Source organism: Benincasa hispida, chromosome 7, assembly GCF_009727055.1.
Source record: "Benincasa hispida cultivar B227 chromosome 7, ASM972705v1, whole genome shotgun sequence".
Taxonomy (NCBI): Eukaryota; Viridiplantae; Streptophyta; class Magnoliopsida; order Cucurbitales; family Cucurbitaceae; genus Benincasa; species Benincasa hispida.
The window spans coordinates 22,045,720-22,065,896 of record NC_052355.1 but is presented as its reverse complement, the minus strand read 5'-3'; positions in this window follow the sequence as shown (position 1 = coordinate 22,065,896).

Below are 20,177 nucleotides of genomic sequence, written 5' to 3'. Positions count from 1 at the left end.
AGTGAAGGATTAATGTAAATATGATTTACATTAAGTACCATAAAATAGAAAAAGAACTATGGTTTATATGTTTCATGAGATGAAATATTAAAACTATAGGTTTATAAATATAATATGGTAAGTTGGTTATCATATTTATTTATAATAAATTAATTATTTGATAATTATCTCTTTTTCTCTAATAACCAATTGAGTAGGAGGTTATTGATAGTTTTATGGTAACCGCAGATATAAAAAGAAATTGTTTTCCTAAAACTAAGAGTTACTACTTTCAGAAAAACTCACGGAGAGGCTATCAAGTGAAAATGTTTCACTAAGCAATAGCTCTTAGAGAGACTAAACGATGTGTCACATTGACTATATGACAGTTCATTCAGTTGGTCGTAGCTAAACAATTATCGTGGCTTTGTCTATATAATAAGCTGCCATCTTCTAACACAATTGAGCATTCGTCTATACGATAAACAACTTCTTATCTCCCACTTGCTCGATCGTCTACACGATTGTTGTCCTTCTGTATCTTCTTCTAACCAAGTTTATTATAGAGCCCACAACTCCTGGATTCTTACACTGAGAATGCCAAGGTAACCATTGTGTTGGTGTCCTCACTCACCCGCTTGATTTTGAGGATTTGGAGGCCGTTTGTTGGGTTCGTAATCGTTGTGTTCGTGTTATTGATCGTGTTGTGCACGATTGTTGTGTTGGAGGGTTGAGTTGCTGTTCTTGGACGATTGGAAATTATTCGAGGGAGTTTTTGAAGAATGAGTCCTTCAAAGGTACATATACTCTATCCCTGATTATCTTGTTAGCATGCTGTAATTTCTTGTTGTTTGCATGACCTGTGAGTTTCTGTTTTAAGATTGTGATTGTGTATGTTTAATTTTGAAATGGAATTTGGAACAATCATATCTTCTGCTCAATGGAAATCCTCATGTCGAATCTCCTTCACCACCAACAATTATCTTCATAATTGTTTTAATTATAATAAATATAATAACTAACTTATCATAATTATATGCTATAACCTATAGTTTTAATATCAACAATCATAATGCAACATTTAAAACCATAGTCATTTTCTCCATTACTTGATATAAATCAATAATTTATATCCATTTCCTCCAATTAATGTATCTCATACATCAGGTCAACTATATCATATATAATTGAACTAGTTAATCATATCATATATAATCAAACTCTCTCTTGTCAATTTGAACACTTCAACACTGACCTAAAAACTGATTCTCAACTTGAATCCATTGAGCTACCAAGGGGACTTATGAACCTATAGCTTGAAACTCCATGGTACGTGAATCACCGATTAAACTCTTTAAGCCATGAGAATCCACCATCCGTTAACTGCCGGCAATCCACTAAAGACCGACAACTGCACTCTTCTCACCACAGATATATTTTTGTGTCCATCGAATATAACCAATTCAATAGTATGATACCTCTTCACAGATGCTCGTAAGTACAGATGGGCCAATTTATCGCTTTGCCCCTATAGTTACATCTAACTCCTTAAGTACCACATATCCCTTCAATGAACAATACATCATAATCCTGACTTTATTGGGATTGTTGTTCTAATTCTCTCGGAGTCTCGTAGTTTGTAATATTATACAAACATTGTTTTATGAATAAAGAAGAGTTATCTCATGAGAATGAAATATTGAAACATAGGTTATAAATATAGTATGGTAAGTTGGTTATCATATATATTTTAATAATAATGTTAATTATTGGATAAATTATCTCTTTTTCTCTAATAACCAATTGAGTGGGAGGTTATTGGTGGTTTCAATGATAACCATGAGATAAAGAAAAAATGTTTTCCTAATTTTAGTAATTGTTGTGAGAATTTCCATTCTCAGAAAGATCTCACGCAGATGCTGTCGAGTGGAATTAGATTCACTAAAACGATAGCTGAAGAGAGACTATAATACGACCGTGGAGTGACACTACACGATAGTCACTCAGCTGGTCGATTAGCTAACAATCGCGAAGCTTTGCTAAACGACCGAATGGAGCTTTCTTTTCTAAACGATTGGGCATCGTTTTATAATATTTAGATGTCATCTCCCCATTTTATGTGTTTCTCGTTTTGTTTTTTCACGTTGTTTTCCTATGCTCTCATCCTATAACCAAGTCCACACAAAGCCCACACTTCTAGATTCTCACAACCGAGAATACCAAGGTAGCCATTGTGGTGGTGTTCGTACCTACACTCGACCTAATCGAGGTTTTTGAGGTCGTTCGCTGTGTTCGTGAATCTTGGAGTTCATTGTGTTCAATGATTGTTGTGATCGTGTTGTGTTGCGATCGTAAGTGTTTTGAGCGTTGTAGTTTTTTTTTTGTTTTCGTTTCGTTGTGTTGGATTTTCGGTCTGTGTTTGTATGTTTTGTTGTTGGTGTGTGTTAGATGTATTTTTGTGTTGGTTTGTTGTTTATGTGTTAATTGTGTTATTTCGGAGTTGCTCTCGTGCTATTTGTTTTTTACTTGTGGTTGGTTGTTGGTAAGATTGTGTTTGGTTTTTTTTTTTGTTTTGTTTTGTGTGTGTTTTTTAGTCTTCAAGAGTGAGTGTTGATGATTCATCCTGTATTCTTTTAGTCATTAGAAGTGATGCCGTAATTTTGTAGTTGCAGCTTATTTTTTCGTTTCTTGATTGTAATTATGTATGTTCAATACGAATTAAATTTGGAAACGATCCTTTCGCCTGCTCATATGGAAATCCTCATGTCTGATTCCTTCACTAATATAGATCGGACAACTCTCGGGCCATGGAGAAAGCTAATGTGGCGTCACATGTTCAAGCCCCCGGAATCAGCCTTTAAGCGGAGCAATCTATCTACTTACCCCTATTTTGGGAAGAAGTGAATTTCCATCTTGCTTTAGCTGAGTTTCCAGCTCCCCAATCAGACAATCTTAAAGTGGTAGATTTGAGTCGGCGATCTGCCACTCGCACCCATGAATCAAAGGACCGCCCCCAAGGTCAGGAGTTCCTAACTGACATCGGATTAAGGTCATGTTACTGTATTGGTCATCCTAGTGAAGTGAAGTCTCTGTCATGAACGGTGTTATATATAATGGGACTAAACACTTTGTGTCCGTCTTATACAAACTATTTTTGGTATAGGACAACCCTTACTCGCATGTCTCCACATGAATGATTAAGGATCAAACCATCTATATTACGTACACAACATTGGTAAAATCACAAGCGGGTCGTATCCGTAGTTCACCAAAATAAGGTTTCCCTCCTATTCATATACTACAGACCATTTTGGTATCACTTAGGCATGATCCTTGTATGTCTCCAATACATGCTAGTTACAACGACACCAGAGATCTTAGTTTATTGTTTTTGGTAAAGCAACTAAAACATCCCCTGTTTCATAGACAACAGTGAGAAAATATCTCACATATTACTCACAGTGTTTGTCAATACAGGTGTTTACAACTACAGACTAATGAGAGTTTAGGGCAAAACCCAAACAAAAGTTTTCATAAACTTGATTACAGCATGCTTCAAAGGAATTACTAAAAGATTGAGTGAACATACCCTTGAAGAATTTTTCTTCTCGTATCTCTCAATCAAACAGCACAAACATTCAATCAGCAAGACGCTCAATAGCACAACAAATCCTCGATAAGCAACGAGTAACACTCGACCCTCGAACAGCAAGCAACACCATGTTCGTTTCTATCGTGATTCGAGCTAGGAGTGTCATTGTAATAAATGATTTGGAAAATAAGTTCTAAATATGAATGGCGCATTTATGACTCGTACGCGTTGATAGCGTTAGAGATGTGCAATAGAACGCACGACACTCCTATTGACGTTCAAGTTTTCCTAAATCAGACCCAAGTATAAAATCCAATTAGGTTCCTAGTAAGTTCAGAGTCGAATCAGGGATCTCATTAGATCACGTCCGACATTCGTTGTAGCTGTTGTAGGATTTCCTAAAATGTATGAAGAAATGTGTTTATTTACACGAAGGTGTTGTATTTGTGCAAGAAAATACAAAAGAGTTGAGCAGAGAATGATGGGTTGTGTGAAAATGGATTTTTAAATGCAAGTGGTATGCGTCGATCTAAGATGATGTACACGAATAGAATTGTGATGTGAAATGAGATGGCTTGGCTTATTCTTTGTTTATGCGTTAGACCCTTAATTCGACACTTCTCATGTGAATAACATACAAAACCTATCTCTAGGATCATGCGTCAAACAAAAGATGCATAAAAACACTAGTAAGTCTATCTCTAGATGTACTATGCATTCTAACTTGATGCTGGCTTACTTTATTCTCTCGAATAGTCTAAGCTAAAGATGCTTTTACCAATTTTAGTTGGCTTAAGCGTTGAAATGGAATTTTGCAAAGAAGTATAGATGCATCCAACATAAACAAGAAATAAACAATGGCAAAGTGTGTATAGATCAAATATATGAATTTATAAAGAAGCGGATTGTCTTTAACAAAAGCAATACTTAATCACATGAAATAATGAAAGCGATAAATGAGATGAAAGGAAATGAGTCAAGCTGCAGAGTACAATCTCTTGTATATCTTTGGCTCAATTTCTAGTTGTGTACAATCACTTGTATAAAATTGGACAAGTGTCCTCTCTCAAACCGGCTTTCTCACCTCCTTGATACGGCGGTTATGTGGTTCTCTTCCCTTCTACTCTTCTCGGCACCAAACAGCACAGCTCTAAAAATCTAAAAACTATGACTAAGCTAATCTGAGAGTCAAAACTTGAAAATTTGCTAGAGGGAATCTAGGAGTTGTGGGCTCTGTATGGATTTGCTAGAGGAAGGAGGAATTGAAAGATCGTGTAGACAATCAAGTAAATGGGAGAAGACTAAGTCTATCGTATTAGAGACTAGGTACTTGATCGTTTAGCAACGAGCGACTATATATTAGAAAACTCTAATGCACGATTGTTTACTCTCTCAAGCTATCGTATAGCTTTTGGTTAATGAGCACGATATCATTCGATTATGAAAAAATGAAATCGAATTTTCATTTTATCCATCAGTTATCCATAACTGATCACAACTTCCCACTAAGTTGGTTTATTAGGAAAAAAAATGAAACCAATTATCCCCATAATTGTTTAGTTAATATAAATAATATAATTCATAACTATAGTTTTAATATCATCTCTCATGCAATATATAAACCATAGTTCTTTTTCTCCTTTATGGCATTTAATATTAGTTCCTCCAATTAATTGTATCTAATACATGAAATCAATTATATCACATATAATTTAATTAATTTAATTATATCATAATATATTCAAATTCCCTTTTGTTAATTTGAACAACTTCAAACTAACCCAAAACTGATTCTCAACATAATCCATTGAGCTACCACGGGGACCTTATGGAACTGTAGCTTAAAGCTCTAACGATACGTGAATAACTGACTAAACTCTTTAATCACGATATCCACCATCCATTAACTGCTGGACACTCCATTAAAGATCGACAGCTGCACTCTTCCGCGCTACAAAATATATTTCTGTGTGCATTGGATAATAACCAATCAACAGTACGATACCTTCACAAATCGTCGTAATTATAGTTGGGGCCAGTTTACCGTTTTACCCCTGTAATTACATTTAACTCCTTAAGTACCACTGATTCCTCTAATGAATAATATATCATAGTCCTACTATGAATAAACCCTTCTCGGGCCAAGAGAAGGTGTAGCGCCACATTGTTTTAAGCCCTAGAATCAGCTCTTAAAGGGAGCAATTTATCTACTTACTCCTGTTTCAGGGAAGGAGTGAATTTCATTTGTGTAGTTGAGTTCCCACTCCCCAATGAAACGAATCCCAAGTGGTAGATTTGAGTCGGCGATTCTAAGGTTCACTTGATGTATCTCATACATCACACCAATTATATCATATATAATCGAATTTTCTCTTGTCAATTTGAACATTTCAAATCAACCCCAAGAACTAATTCTCAACTTGAATCCATTGAGCTACCAAGGGGAGCTTATGGACCTGTAGCTTGAAGCTCCAACGGTATGTGAATAACTAACTAAACTCTTTAGTCATGGGATCCACCATCCGTTAACTTTCGGGCACTCCACTAAAGACCGATAGCTGCACTCTCCTCACTAAAGATATATTTTGTGTCCATATCAACCAATCAATAGTGCGATAACCCTTCACAGATCGCTCCTAAGTACAGCTGGGCCAATTTATCATTTTGCCCCTGTAATTACATCTAACTTCTTAAGTACCACTGATTCCTCTAATGAACATAAGTCATAGTCCTACTATGAATTAGTCCTCTCTTCCAAAGAGAGGTTGTGGCCACTATGTTCAAGACTCGAAATCAACCCTTAAGGGAGCAATCTATCTACTTACCCCTGCTTCGGGGAAGAAGTGAGTTTCATCTTGTGTAATTGAGTTCCCAGCTCCCCAATTAGAAAAATCCTCAAAAAGGTAGGCTTGTTAAATTGGCAATCTGGCCACTCTCACCCATACTAATCAAAGGACTGCCTTCAAAGGCAGGAGTTCCCAAAACACTCAAGATTGAGGTCATGTCACCTATGATCGTTTAAGTGAGATGTAAGTCTCAAGTATCAACGGCGTTATATAAAGAGACTAGTCATCTTGTGGTCCGGTCTTATACAAATTCTTTGTATAGGACACCTCCGCTCGTATGTCTCCACATGAATGGTCAGGATTAGACCATCTATAGAAGTTCACAACACTTGTAAACCTCTACAAAGTGGGTCGTATCACCAGGATAAGGTATCCCTCCTTTATCCTTATACTACAGACTTTTTAGGTTATTACTTAAGGCATGATCCACTTGTATATCTCATATACATGCTTAAGTTTACATACAATAAACACAGATATTTTTTTTATTGGATATGAGTAAATGCAAAATAAAATAACTCTTCTTTTATTCATAACAATGTGTACAAAGTTTACAAAGTACAAAACTCTAGGAGAATTAGGACACCAATCCCAATAGGTGGTTTTCTCCTTAACCATGCATCAGAGTGGGAGGTTTTATTCAGTTCTTATAACTGAAGGACAAAATGAAAATTTTTTTCATTTTGGAAGAGAAACGTTGAATCGCTTCATAAAAGTACACTATTCATTGTTTAGCTCACAAGAGACTACACGACAACTTCAAGTGTTTGTAGCTTCAAGTGTTTGTCTAAACTATCGTTACACACACTGTTGACTAAATGATCGTGTTATCTTTTACTAAACGATCATGCGCCTAAGCTATATTCTCTAAACGATCGTGTAAACGATTAAGCTGCTTTTCCTAAACAATCATGTACCTTTACTAAGCGATCAAGCACCATTCTAGTCTACACGATAGACACAAACCTCTCCCACTTGCTTAGTTGTTGAGTGCAATCGTAGTTTCCTTCATCCCTCTACCAAATCTAACAGAGCCCACAGCTTCTGGATTCTCACTCTGAGAATACTAAGGTCACTAAGTGGTGGTGTCCAAGAGGCTGCTTGTTCATGGAGAAGACTGTTCATATGCCAAGCAACTACGAGAGATTTGGGTTGATGATTGGGTTGATGATCTAAGTGCCAACGAGAGGTGCTAGTCTAAGATTCCATGAGAACGAGAGAAAGTTAGAAGAAGAGTTCTTCAAAAGGTATGTCTCTCGTTCCTTTGTATTTAATGTCGTAATTTGTTCTAAAATGTATAACTATTTTGTATATTTGTGAATGCTTGTAATTTTGTCACAATGAATTTGGAACGATCTTACTTCTGCTCATAGGCTCTCTTTGATAAGAGTTTCTTCATAACTGTTGCTGTGAGATTGTAAATGTGTATGTTCTATCACAATGGGGTTTGGAACTATCTTGCTTCCGCTCAATGGTTCTCTTTGAAAAGAGTTCCTTAAATTGGTATCAGAGTCAGGTTGTTCTGATAGTCTAAGTTCCATTGATGCATTGAATTACATTTGTAGTCTTGGTGGGTTTTATGATGTCTATAATGCATTTAAAAGTTAGATGTAGCTGTGGATGTGAATCGATGGATGTTTCGGGATGATTGCCTCTGTTTGTTAAAGCTTTCTTTACATTTCAAGTTCATTTGTAAAGGCCCTTGTGTTTTTGGGCATAATGACTTTGCTATCGAGTCTGTATTCAAAGTGTTTGAGTCTGTAAGAGTCGTTCGTGATGAAGCTTTAACGCATGTCAATGTCGTTCTCATTGAGGAAGAAGACCAAGGGTTGGTCGCATCGTGTAGTCCAGGATAAATGATCGTTTAGATTTGGCTAGGCGATCGTATAGAAAAGTTCTACTCGATCGTGTAGTATTTGCTAAATAATCGCATGGCTGATGCTATGCGATCGGGTAAAAAGTTTACTCGGTTGTGTTGCGTTGGCTACTCAATCGTGTAGACGCTGAGGTAAACAATCGTTGAGTTTATGATACTCGTCGTATGGTAGGCGTGCGCACTAAACGATTGAGTTAGCCAGCATGCTTCATCGCATAGTCACTGGCTACTCGATCATTTGGTATACGATACTTGACGCTTGCTTTGCGATCGTTTAGAACGACATGCTTCATCATATAGTTGTCGTCTACTTGGTCGTTTAGGCATGCGTTACACGATGTGTGCTGCACGATCACGTGGCTCTCATGCTTCATCGCATAGTTATAGGCACTCGATCCACGGGCGGTTCAAGACCCAGTTCGCCTGTTTGAACCGGTTGGCTCGTTGGTTTTGTAATAGATAGATTTACTTTTCCGGTTTTTTAGGCTAATCATCCCGGTCCATTGATTATTGATGAATGTACATGTGATGTATATTTATTTATATGTCATAAAGTATGTCATATACTTTTAAAACCCACCATAGGTTATGCAATTGCCATACATCATCTTTATATTATAAGAGTTATGATATAGTAGCTTACATGACTAAATTACTTTAAAGTCAGGCATCATATAATATAAGAGTTAGAATATATGCATGCATTAAACATATCCATGCATCATCTTTATATTATAAGTGTTATAGAATAAGGGTGTATGAAAGCATATATGTTTGGTTCGTTACAAGTTATATATGAAGGAAATCGACTATCAAGATTTTCGTGAGCAGCGGAAGCAAGACAATTCCAAATTACAATCATGAATTAACATAACATTTACAGTCAACTTCAAACATAAACGGTTATACAAATTACAGAGAAATTACAACATGAAACAATACAAATGTACAAAGAGAACTATATGTACATATGCAGAAACATCTCCATGCTCTGATGTGCGACTCAGATCGAACAACCCCAACCACGAGCGCTCGTTCTACACAACCGCAACACCGCACGAACACTTCGCACTCGTCCTCAACGATCTCCTCGGTCACGAACTCCTCCATAACACGAACTCCTACGCAACATCACAAACAGACTCCTCCAAAGCACCACGAACGGCCTCCAAAAAACCTTGACGATATCGAGTTGAGTCTGACACCACCAACAAGAAAACGAACGGAGGAAAGACAGATCGTATGCACGACTAGGCAAGTGGGAGAAGTCGGAGACCTATCGTATAGGTCGATGCCCAATCGATTAGATAAAGCTATATGATTGTCTAGCAAAAGCTATGCGATCATTTAGCTCGACAGACTCTACACGATCGTTTACCTTAGGCCAACGATCGTTTAGCAAAGCTATATGATCGTTTAGTAAACACTGCACGATCGTTTAGCTAGCACCTGCACGATCGTGTAGCTCAGCTCAGCCGTCGTTTAGTAAATCTGTATTTACTTGATGACTTCCGTGAGTTTCTTTTCGCCAGAGAGAAAACTCAAATTCTTTTTAAACTTTTGTGAAAAACTTATTTTTAAAAAAAAAAAAATTGGAAACCGATTTTCTTTTAAACTCATGGTTACCATGATCAATAACCACCCACTATTTTGGTTATTTAAAAGAAAAAATATTAATTATTTAATAATTAATATTATTATAAACATAAATGATAACCAACTTATCATACTATATTTATAACCTATAGTTTTAATATTTCATCTCATGAAACATATAAACCATAGTTCTTTTTCTATTCCATGGTACTTAATGTAAATCTCATTTACATCAATCCTCCACTAGATGTATCTCATATATCATACCGATTATATCATATATAATCAAAATACCTCTTGTCAATTTGAACATTTCAAATCAACACCAAGAACTTGATCCTTCAACATGAATCCAAACTACTAAGGGGACCTCATGGACCTGTATATCCGAAGCTCTAACGGTACGTGAATAATTGACTAAACTCTTTAGTCACGGGATCCACCATCTGTTAACTGTCAAGCACTCCATTAAAGACCGACAGCTGAACTCTCCTCACTATATATATATTATGTGTCCATCTTAATCAATCAGTAGTGCGACAATTCTTCACAGATCGCTCGTAAGTACAGCTGGGCCAATAAACGCTATGCCTCTATAGTTACATCTATCTCCTTAAGTACCACTGATCTCTCTAATGAACATAAATCATAGTCCTACTATGATTGAGTCTTCTCTTCCAAAGAGAAGTTGTGGCCACTATGTTCAAGCCCCAGAATCAGCCCTTAAGGGATCAATCTCTCTACTTATCCCTGCTTCGAGAAAGAAGTGAATTCCATATTGTGAATTGAGTTCCCAGCTCCCATATCAGACAAGTCCCCAAAAAGGTAGGCATGTTGAGTTGACAATATGGCCACTCTCACCCATACTAATCAAAGAACCGCCCTCAAAGGCAGGAGTTCACAAAACACTCAGGGTTGAGGTCGTGTCACCTATGGTCGTTTAGGTGAGATGCAAGTCTCTAGTATCAACGACATTATATACAGAGTCTAGTCATCTCATGGTCTAGGTTTTATACAAACTCTTTGTATAGGACACCCCCGCTCCACTCTCTACACGAATGGTCAGGATCAACCATCTATAGTATTTTACAACACTTGCAAACCTCTACAAAGCGGGTCGTATCCGTAGTGTCACCAAGATCAGGTATCCCACTTTAATCCTTATACTACAGATCGATTTAGGTTATCACTTAAGGCATGATCCACTTGTATATCACATATACATTCTTAAATTCACATAAGATAACCAAGGAGCTTTGTTTATTGGATATGAGTAAATGTCAGAATTAAATAACACTTATTTTATTCATTGAACAATGTGTATCTTTACAAAACAATGAGACTCTGGGAGAATTAGGACACCAATCCTAAAAATATAAGAGTTATATATAGTAATGAATGAACATTGCGTGAAGCATGACACTTAGGTTTATTTATAAAAGTTATAAATGTTTTGTCTAGCTTAGCAATGTGGATGGTTTTAGTTGTTTCTTTTTGTAAATGTTATAATAGAAATTAGAAGTAAAATCAATAAGAAAGACATACATGAAAACTTAGGTTTAATCATGTTTTAAAAGAGTTTTAAATTTTGATTGAGATAGACCTAAAATCACGGTTCTAATGAGATTAAAAACATAAGTTTAATCTTAATCTTTTAATCGATTTAATAGGATTAAATTGACTAATAAAAGATTAAATATTTACCAAATCTATCTATAAGGGACCTTTTGTCTAAGGCAGGTTTTGTCTAGGCAGGGTTTTTAAGCTAATAGAAACGGAACACCCCTACCTGGGAACCTACCTGGAAAGATGAATTAGATAGATTTTTTGCATGCATGTAAATTGATGATAGTCTGTTAAAGTGTTTAATAAGACTTGATTTGAACTTTGTTTAATTATCAAAAGCAAGAGTTATTTTTTAGCAAATTAAACTCACACTTAGATAAAATCAGTAGCCGAGTTGTCTAAGTTAATGAATCCCTTATTGGGATTGGTGTCCTAATTCTTCCAAAGTTTCATAGTTTAAACTATACACATTGTTATGAATAAAATAAGAGTTATTTTATTTGGAATTTACTCATATCTAATAAACAAAGCTCCATGGCTATTGTATATAAACTTAAGCATGTATATGAGATATACAAGTGGATCATGCCTTAAGTGATAACCTAAAAAGATCTGTAATATAAGGATTAAGGAGGGATACCTGATCCTGGTGACACTACGGATACGACCGATTTATAGAGGTTTGCAAGTGTTGTGAACTACTACAGATGGTAGATCCTGACCATTCATGTGGAGACATGCGAGCGGGGGTGTCCTATATAAAGAGTTTGTAGGACCGAACCATGAGATGACTAGTCTATTTATATAAAGCCGTTGCTACTTGAGACTTATATCTCACCTGAATGACCATAGGTAACATGACCTTAATCCTGAATGTTTTGGGAACTCTTGCCTTTAAAGGTGGTCCTTTGATTAGTATGGGTGAGAATGGCCAGATTGCCAACTCAACATGCCTATCTTTTTAGGGATTTGTCTGATTGGGGAGCTAGGAACACAGTTACACAAGACGGAATTCACTCGTTCCCCGAAGCAGGGGTAAGTAGATAGATTGCTCCCTTAAGGGCAGATTCTAGGTTTTGAACATAGTGGCCACAACTTCTCTTTGGAAGAGAGAACTCAATCATAGTAGGACTATGACTTATGTTCATTAGAGGGATCAGTGGTACTTAAGAAGTTAGATGTAACTACAGGGGCATAATGGTTAATTGGTCCAACTATACTTACGAGCGATCTGTGAAGGGTTATTGTACTGTTGATTGGGTTATATGGACACAAAATATATCTATAGTAAGGAGAGTGCAGTTGTCAATCTTTAGTAGAGTGTCCGGCAGTTAATGGATGGTGGATCCCTGACTAAAGAGTTTAGTCAATTATTCACATACTGTTGGAGCTTCAAGCTACAGGTTCATAAGGTCCCCTTGGTAGTTCAATGAATTCAAGTTGAGAATCAGTTCTTAGTGTTGATTTGAAATATTCAAATTGACAAGAGGAAATTCAATTATATATGATATGATCGGTGTTATGTATGAGACACATCAAATGGAGGATTAATGTAAATGAGATTTACATTAAGTACCATAAAATAGAAAAAGATCTATGGTTTATATGTTTCATGAGATGAAATATTAAAACTATAGGTTATAAATATATTATGGTAAGTTGGTTATCATATATATTTATATTAATATTAATTATTGGTTAATTATATCTTTTTCTCTAATACCCAATTAAGTGGGAGGTTATTGGTGGATTTATGGTAACTGTGAGATAAAAGGAAAATGTTTTCCTAAATTTAAAAGAGTTACTCAATTCGAAAAGAACTCACGGATTGTTGTTAAGTGAATTGGTTTTCACTAAACGATAGCTAAAAAAGAGACTAAATGATCGTGGTGTGTTACTATACGATAGTTCACTCAGCTGGTCGTAGCAAAATGATCACAGGGCATTTTCTATACGATAGACTGTATTCTTCTACACGATTGAGCATTCATCTATACGATAGATACTTCTCATCTCTCACTTGCTCAATTGTCTACACAATTGTTATTCCTCTAGTCTCTTCCTCTAGCTAAGTCCACACAGAGCCTACATTTCTGGATTCTCATATCGAGAATACTAAGGTAACCATTGTGGTGGTGTCCTCACTCAACTCGACTAAGTTCGAGGTTTTGGAGATCGTTCATTGTGTGTTCGCGCTGTTCGTGTAGTGGTTGCTGTTGATCGTGTTGTGTTGCAGTCGTAGTGTTCGAGCGTTCGTGTGTTACTGTCTTGGACACTAAACGAGCGTTCGTGATTGAGGGAGTTTAAAGAATGAGTCTTCAAAGGTATGTATTTGTTATCCCTTGATCTAATCTTTAAGCATGCTATAATTTCATATTGTGCATAACCTGTTAGTTTCCGTTTCTTGTACATAATTGTGTATGTTCAATATCAAATGAATTTGGAACGATCATTCTGCTACTCATGAAAATCTTCATTTTTGATTTCCTTCATCCCTAGGTAGAACATTTAGTGCGAGGTACTTGGGATATATGATACTTCACTTAAACCTCTACACATTTCTCTCTAAAGTTACACCCTGAGATCTATTCTTGGCCTCATGGCACCCTGGGAGTTTGGGTAGGTCAATAGTAAGGTGAATGGAGAGAATGTTCATAGTAAGTGGGATCGGGACGTGTGACAACATATCTCACGGTCTCTTTCATTAGGTTGGATAACGTTTTGTGCATCACCTCGAGGTACCCTGGGAGTGTCCCCCTAAAGGATGGTAGTTTTGCACAACTCTTTATCTGATCTCTTGAAAAGGATAAGGTTGCTTTATTCTCTTTTCCTAATCTTCTTTTTCCCTATGGTGGGCGCATTAGAACGGGACTCTAAGGCCTAAAATAAGGGTTACACTTACACGAAATTGTTAAATGTTAACAAATTCTAGACTGAAAGGTGACGGTTAGAGTCAGTTACAAGAGTTGTTTCTGTTTAATGGTTGAGAATGTCTCATCCCAGTGAAGAGGCACTTGATCACCCCAACGGTGACTTTTGTCCTACCTCGCTAGGGCATCATTGCAAAATATATGTCATTCCACTTAGGGTACAATAAAACGATTTTGCTAAAACCTAAAATTGGTGTTAAAAGTGGTAATGCAAGTAAACTTATTAAGTTTGTTCTTATTTTCAGCAACTTTAAAATTATGGCAACCACTAATTTAGCTCTATTAGTCACCGAAAAACTAACTGGCAACAACTACGCTAGTTGGAAGAACTCAATACTCACTATACTTATCATCGATGACCTCCGATTTGTCTTTATAAAGGAATGTTCTCCTATTCCACCTCCTACTACTGCTTGAAATGTTCAAGATGCATATGAGTGATGGATATGAGCGTACGAGAACGCTCGAGCATACATCTTGGCTAGCCTAAACGATATCTTGACCAAGAAACATGAGCCCATGGTCACTGCACGTGAGATCATGGAGTCCCTAAAGGGAATGGTTCGGACAACCGTCCGGGCAACTCAAGCGTAATGCTCTAAAGAGCATCTTCAACTCCAAAATGAAGGAGGTTACACTTGTTTGAGAATATGTTCTGAACATGATGTCCACTTTAATATGGCAGAGATGAACGAGGCTCGCATCAATGAGGGCAACCATGTTAGCATTATTCTGCAAATGTTGCCAGAAAGCTTCCTGCACTTTAATAGCAACGCTGTTCTGAACAGGGTTGATTACACCCTTACAACTCTCCTCAACAGAATGCAGACGTTTGAATCCTTGCTGAAAAGCAAGGAGAAGACAGTTGATGAGGCAAAGTTGCTTCATCATCTAAAAATTCCACCGAGGTTCGACCTCAGGAACTAAGTCTGCATCTTCATCTTCCGACACTAACAAGTGGAAGAAGAAGAAGGTATTAAAGGGAAGGGAAGGCACCGACTAACCATAACCTATGCTCAGCGGGTAGGCAAACCAGCACCGGTTGAAAAAGAAAAATGTTTCTACTGCAACCAGGATGGGCGTTGGAAGTGGAACTGCCTACATTGGTTAAAGGAGAGGAAGAAGGCAAAGGCCAAGGCCAAACAAGGTAAATGTGATTTACTAGTTTTGGATACTTGTTTAGTGGAGAATGATGATTCTGCTTGGATTATAGATTCTTGAGCCACTCACCGTGTTTGTTCTACTTTTCAGGGGATTAGATCCCAGCGGCAACTTGAGGCTAGTGAGATGATGATGCGAGTAAGCATCGGGCACGTCGTCTCATCTATGGTAGTGGGAGGCCTCCAGTTGACTTTACAGAATAGGTTTATCATTTTGAATGATGTGTATGTTGTTCTCGAGTTAAAGAGGAACTTAATTTCTATAAATTCCTTTCTTGAATGTAAATATATTCTTAACTTTTCAGTGAATAAAGTGTTTATTCTGAAAGATGGTGTTGAGATATATCAGCTTTACTGGAAAATAATTTGTATATGCTAAGACCGTTAGCAATAAATTTCCTCCATAACACAAAGATGTTTAAAAATGTTGTAACTAAAAATAAACGACTTAAAATTTCTCCTAAAGAAAATGCCCAACTTTGGCACCTTCATTTAGGGCACATCAATCTCAATAGGATTGAGAGATTGGTGAATAATGGACTTCTAAACAATTTAGAGGAAAATTCTTTACCTGTGTGTGAGTCATGCCTTGAAGGCAAGATGACTAAAAGACCTTTTACTGAAAAAGGTTATCGAGCCAAAGAGTCTCTAGAGTTAGTGGATTCAGACCTTTGTGGTTCGATGAATGTGCGAGCCAGGGGAGGCTACGAGTATTTCATCACTTTTACTGATGATTATTTGAGGTATGGATATGTTTATTTGATGCAACATAAGTCAGAATCCTTTGAAAAGTTCAAAGAGTTCAAGGCTAAAGTTGAAAACGCATTAGATAAATGAATTAAGACACTTCCATCTGATCGGAGTGGAGAATTTTTGGATTCTGAGTTCCAGAACTATTTGATAGAACATGGAATTGTTTCCCAATTCTCAGCACCTGGTACACCTCAACAGAATGGTGTATCGGAGATGAGAAATAGAATCCTGTTGGATATGGTTCGATCGATGATGAGTTACGCTTCCTTATCGAACTCGTTTTGGGGTTTTGCAGTAGAGACTNTGTTGGATATGGTTCGATCGATGATGAGTTACGCTTCCTTATCGAACTCGTTTTGGGGTTTTGCAGTAGAGACTGTAGCTTATATCCTCAACAGTGTTCCTTCCAAGAGTGTTTCCAGAATACCTTTGGAGTTGTGGAACGGGCGTAAAGCTAGTTTGCATCACTTCCACATCTAGGGTTTCCCAGCACATGTGCTTGAGGCTAATCCTAAGAAACTAGAACCACATTCGAGGTTGTGCCAATTTATAGGCTACCCCAAAGGGACACGAGGGGGTTACTTTTATGATCCTAAGGAAAACAAGGTGTTTATGTCAACAAACGCTACCTTCCTTGAGGAGGATCATATAAGGGAGCACAGTTCGAGAAGTAAAATTGTATTGAGTGAACTTTCCAAAGAAACTACTGAAACTTCAACAAGAGTTGTTGAAGAACCTGCTACATCAACAAGAGTTTTTTATGGAAGTTCATCTCGTACGTCAAATCCACCTCAAGAGTTGAGGGAACCTCGACATAGTGGGAGGGCTGCCAACCCACCTATTCGCTATATGGGTTTAACTGAAATCCTGGCTATGGTAGCCGATGGTAAGATTGAGGATCCGTTGTCTTACAATAAGGCAATGAAGGATGTTGAAAGAGATGAATGGGTTAAAGCCATGGATCTCGAGATGGAGTCTATGTACTTCAACTCAGTATGGGATCTTGTAGATCAACCTGATGGGGTCACACCTATAGGTTGTAAATGTATCTATAAGAGGAAACGTGGCGCTGATAGGAAGGTGCAAACCTTCAAGGCTAGACTTGTGGTAAAGGGTTATACTCAAGTAGAGAGAGTTGACTATGAGAAGACTTTCTTGCCTGTTGTCATGCTTAAGTCTATCCGCATTCTCCTGTCCATTGCCTCATATTATGATTATGAGATATGGAAAATGGATGTCAAGACTGGCTTTCTGAATGGTAATCTTGAGGATACCATTTATATGGTCAACCCGAGGGATTCATAGCCCAAGGTCAGGAGCAAAAGGTTTGCAAGCTGAATTGGTCCATTTATGGATTGAAACAAGCATCTCGATCTTGGAACATAAGATTTGATACAGCGATCAAATCTTATGGCTTTGATCAAAACGTTGATAAGCCTTATGTCTACAAGAAAATCATCAGTTCAGTAGTTTTTTTAGTGTTATATGTAGACGATATCCTACTCATTAGGAATGATATAGGTTTACTAAATTCAGTTAAGAACTGGCTAGCGACCCAATTCCAAATGAAAGATTTGGGAGAGGCTTAGTTCATTCTTGGGATACATATCTTTCGAGATTGAAAGAACAAAGTGCTAACACTGTCTCAAGCATCATACATTGACAAGATGTTGATCAAGTACTCGACGCAGAACTCCAAAAGGGGCCTTTTGCCTTTTCGTCATGGAGTTGTGTCCTAAGACACCTCAAGAGGTTGAGGAAATGAGACAGGTCCCCTATGCATATGTCGTTGGCAGTTTCATGTACGCGATGTTATGTCCTAGACTTGACATCTGCTACGCTGTGAGGATAATTAGTAGATATCAATCTAATCCAAGACAAGGTCACCGAACTGCCGTCACGAACATCCTCAAATAACTTTAGAGAACAAGAGATTACATGCTTATGTATGATTCTAAGGATTTGATCCTTACAGGATACACGAACTCTGATTTCCAGACTGATAAGAATTCTAAAAAATCCACATCAGGATCAGTGTTCACTCTTAACGGAGGAGTTGTAGTGTGGCGAAGCACTAAACAGGGGTACATCGCTGACTCCACCATAGAGGCCGAGTATATAGCGGCTTGTGAAGCTGTTAGAGAGACGGTTTGGCTCATGAAGTTCCTAACTGATCTGGAAGTTGTTCCAGACTATCTAGGCCCATCAACCCTTTATGATAATAGTAGTGCTGCGGCAAATTCCAGAGAGCCTTGGAGTCACAAACATGACAATCATATAGAGCAGAAATACCATCTCATAAGAGAGATTGTGCATTGAGAGGATGTGGTTTCCACGAAGATAGCTTCAGAGCACAATGTTGCTGATCCGTTTACGAAGGCTCTCACAACTACAGTGTTTGAGGGTCACCTACAGCATGGATCTACGAAACCGTCCGCGGTTAGACTAAGGCAAGTGGGAGTATCGTTGTACTGGGCCTTTGTGCCTTAGTTTATTGTTTTGTACTTGTTTTTTTCTTGTGCACCCCATTAGCTTTAGGACGAGTGGGAGATTGTTGGGGTTAATGCCCTAAATCTCGTAGGGTCTTGTAGTTTGTAAGCACTTGTATGAACAAACACTTTGTGATTTATAATATATGATATTTTGTTTACTTCAGTCTATGAAATATTTGATATTTTAGTTACATTAACCACAAACCAATAAACTAAGATCCATGGTTATCGTTGTAACATAAACATATATGTGGAGACATACAAGTTGATTGTGTTTTAAGTGATAACATAAATGGTCTATAGTATATGGATAAGGCGGGATACCTTATCCTGGCGACACAGTGTGGCCCGCTTTGTAGGTATTACAAATGTTTTAAAATGCTACAAATGATCTGATCCTGATCATCATGTATTAGACATGCGAGCACAAATATTCTATACAAAGAAGTTTGTATAAGACCGGGCCACAAAATGTTTAGTCTCGTTATATAACGTTGTTCATAATTTAGACTTTTATTTCACTAGGATAACCATAGGTAACATGATCTTAATCCTGAGCGAGTTGTGAACTCCTGCCTATGAGGATAGTCCTTTGATTTGCATGGGTGAGAGTGGCCAAATCGCCAACTTAACAAGCCTACCACTTTAGGGATTCGTCTAATTAGGGAACTAGGAACTCAGCTACACAAGATGGAATTCACTTCTTCTTTGATGCAGGGGTAAGTAGATAAATTGCTCCCTTAAAGACTGATTCCGGGACTTGAACAATGTGGCGTCACACCTTCTCTTTGCCCGAAAAGGGCCTAATGATAGTAGAACTATGATCTATTGTTCATTAGAGGAATCAGTGGTATTTAAGGAGTTAAATGTAACTATAGGGGCAAAACAGCAAATTGGCCCAGGTGTACTTACGAATGATTTATGAAAGGTAATCGTGCTGCTGATTGGTTATATCCAATGGATACATAAATATATATGTGCGAAAAGTGCAACAGTCGATCTTTAGTGGAGTGCCCGGCAGTTAACTGATGGTGGATAATGTGATTAAAGAGTTTAGTCAGTTATTCACGTATTGTTGGAGCTTCAAGCTACAGATCCATAAGGTCCCCTTGGTAGCTCAATGGATTCAAGTTGAGAATCAGTTTTTGGGTTAGTTTGAAATGTTCAAATTAACAAGAAGGAATTTGATTATATATGATATAATTCAATTAATTCAATTATATATGATATAATTAATATAATGTATTTGATACATTATTTGATTGGTGGAATTAATATAAATATGATTTACATTAAATACCATAAAAAGAACTATAGTTTATATGTTGCATATGATGCAATATTAAAACTATAGGTTATAAATATAATATGATAAATTAGTTATTAT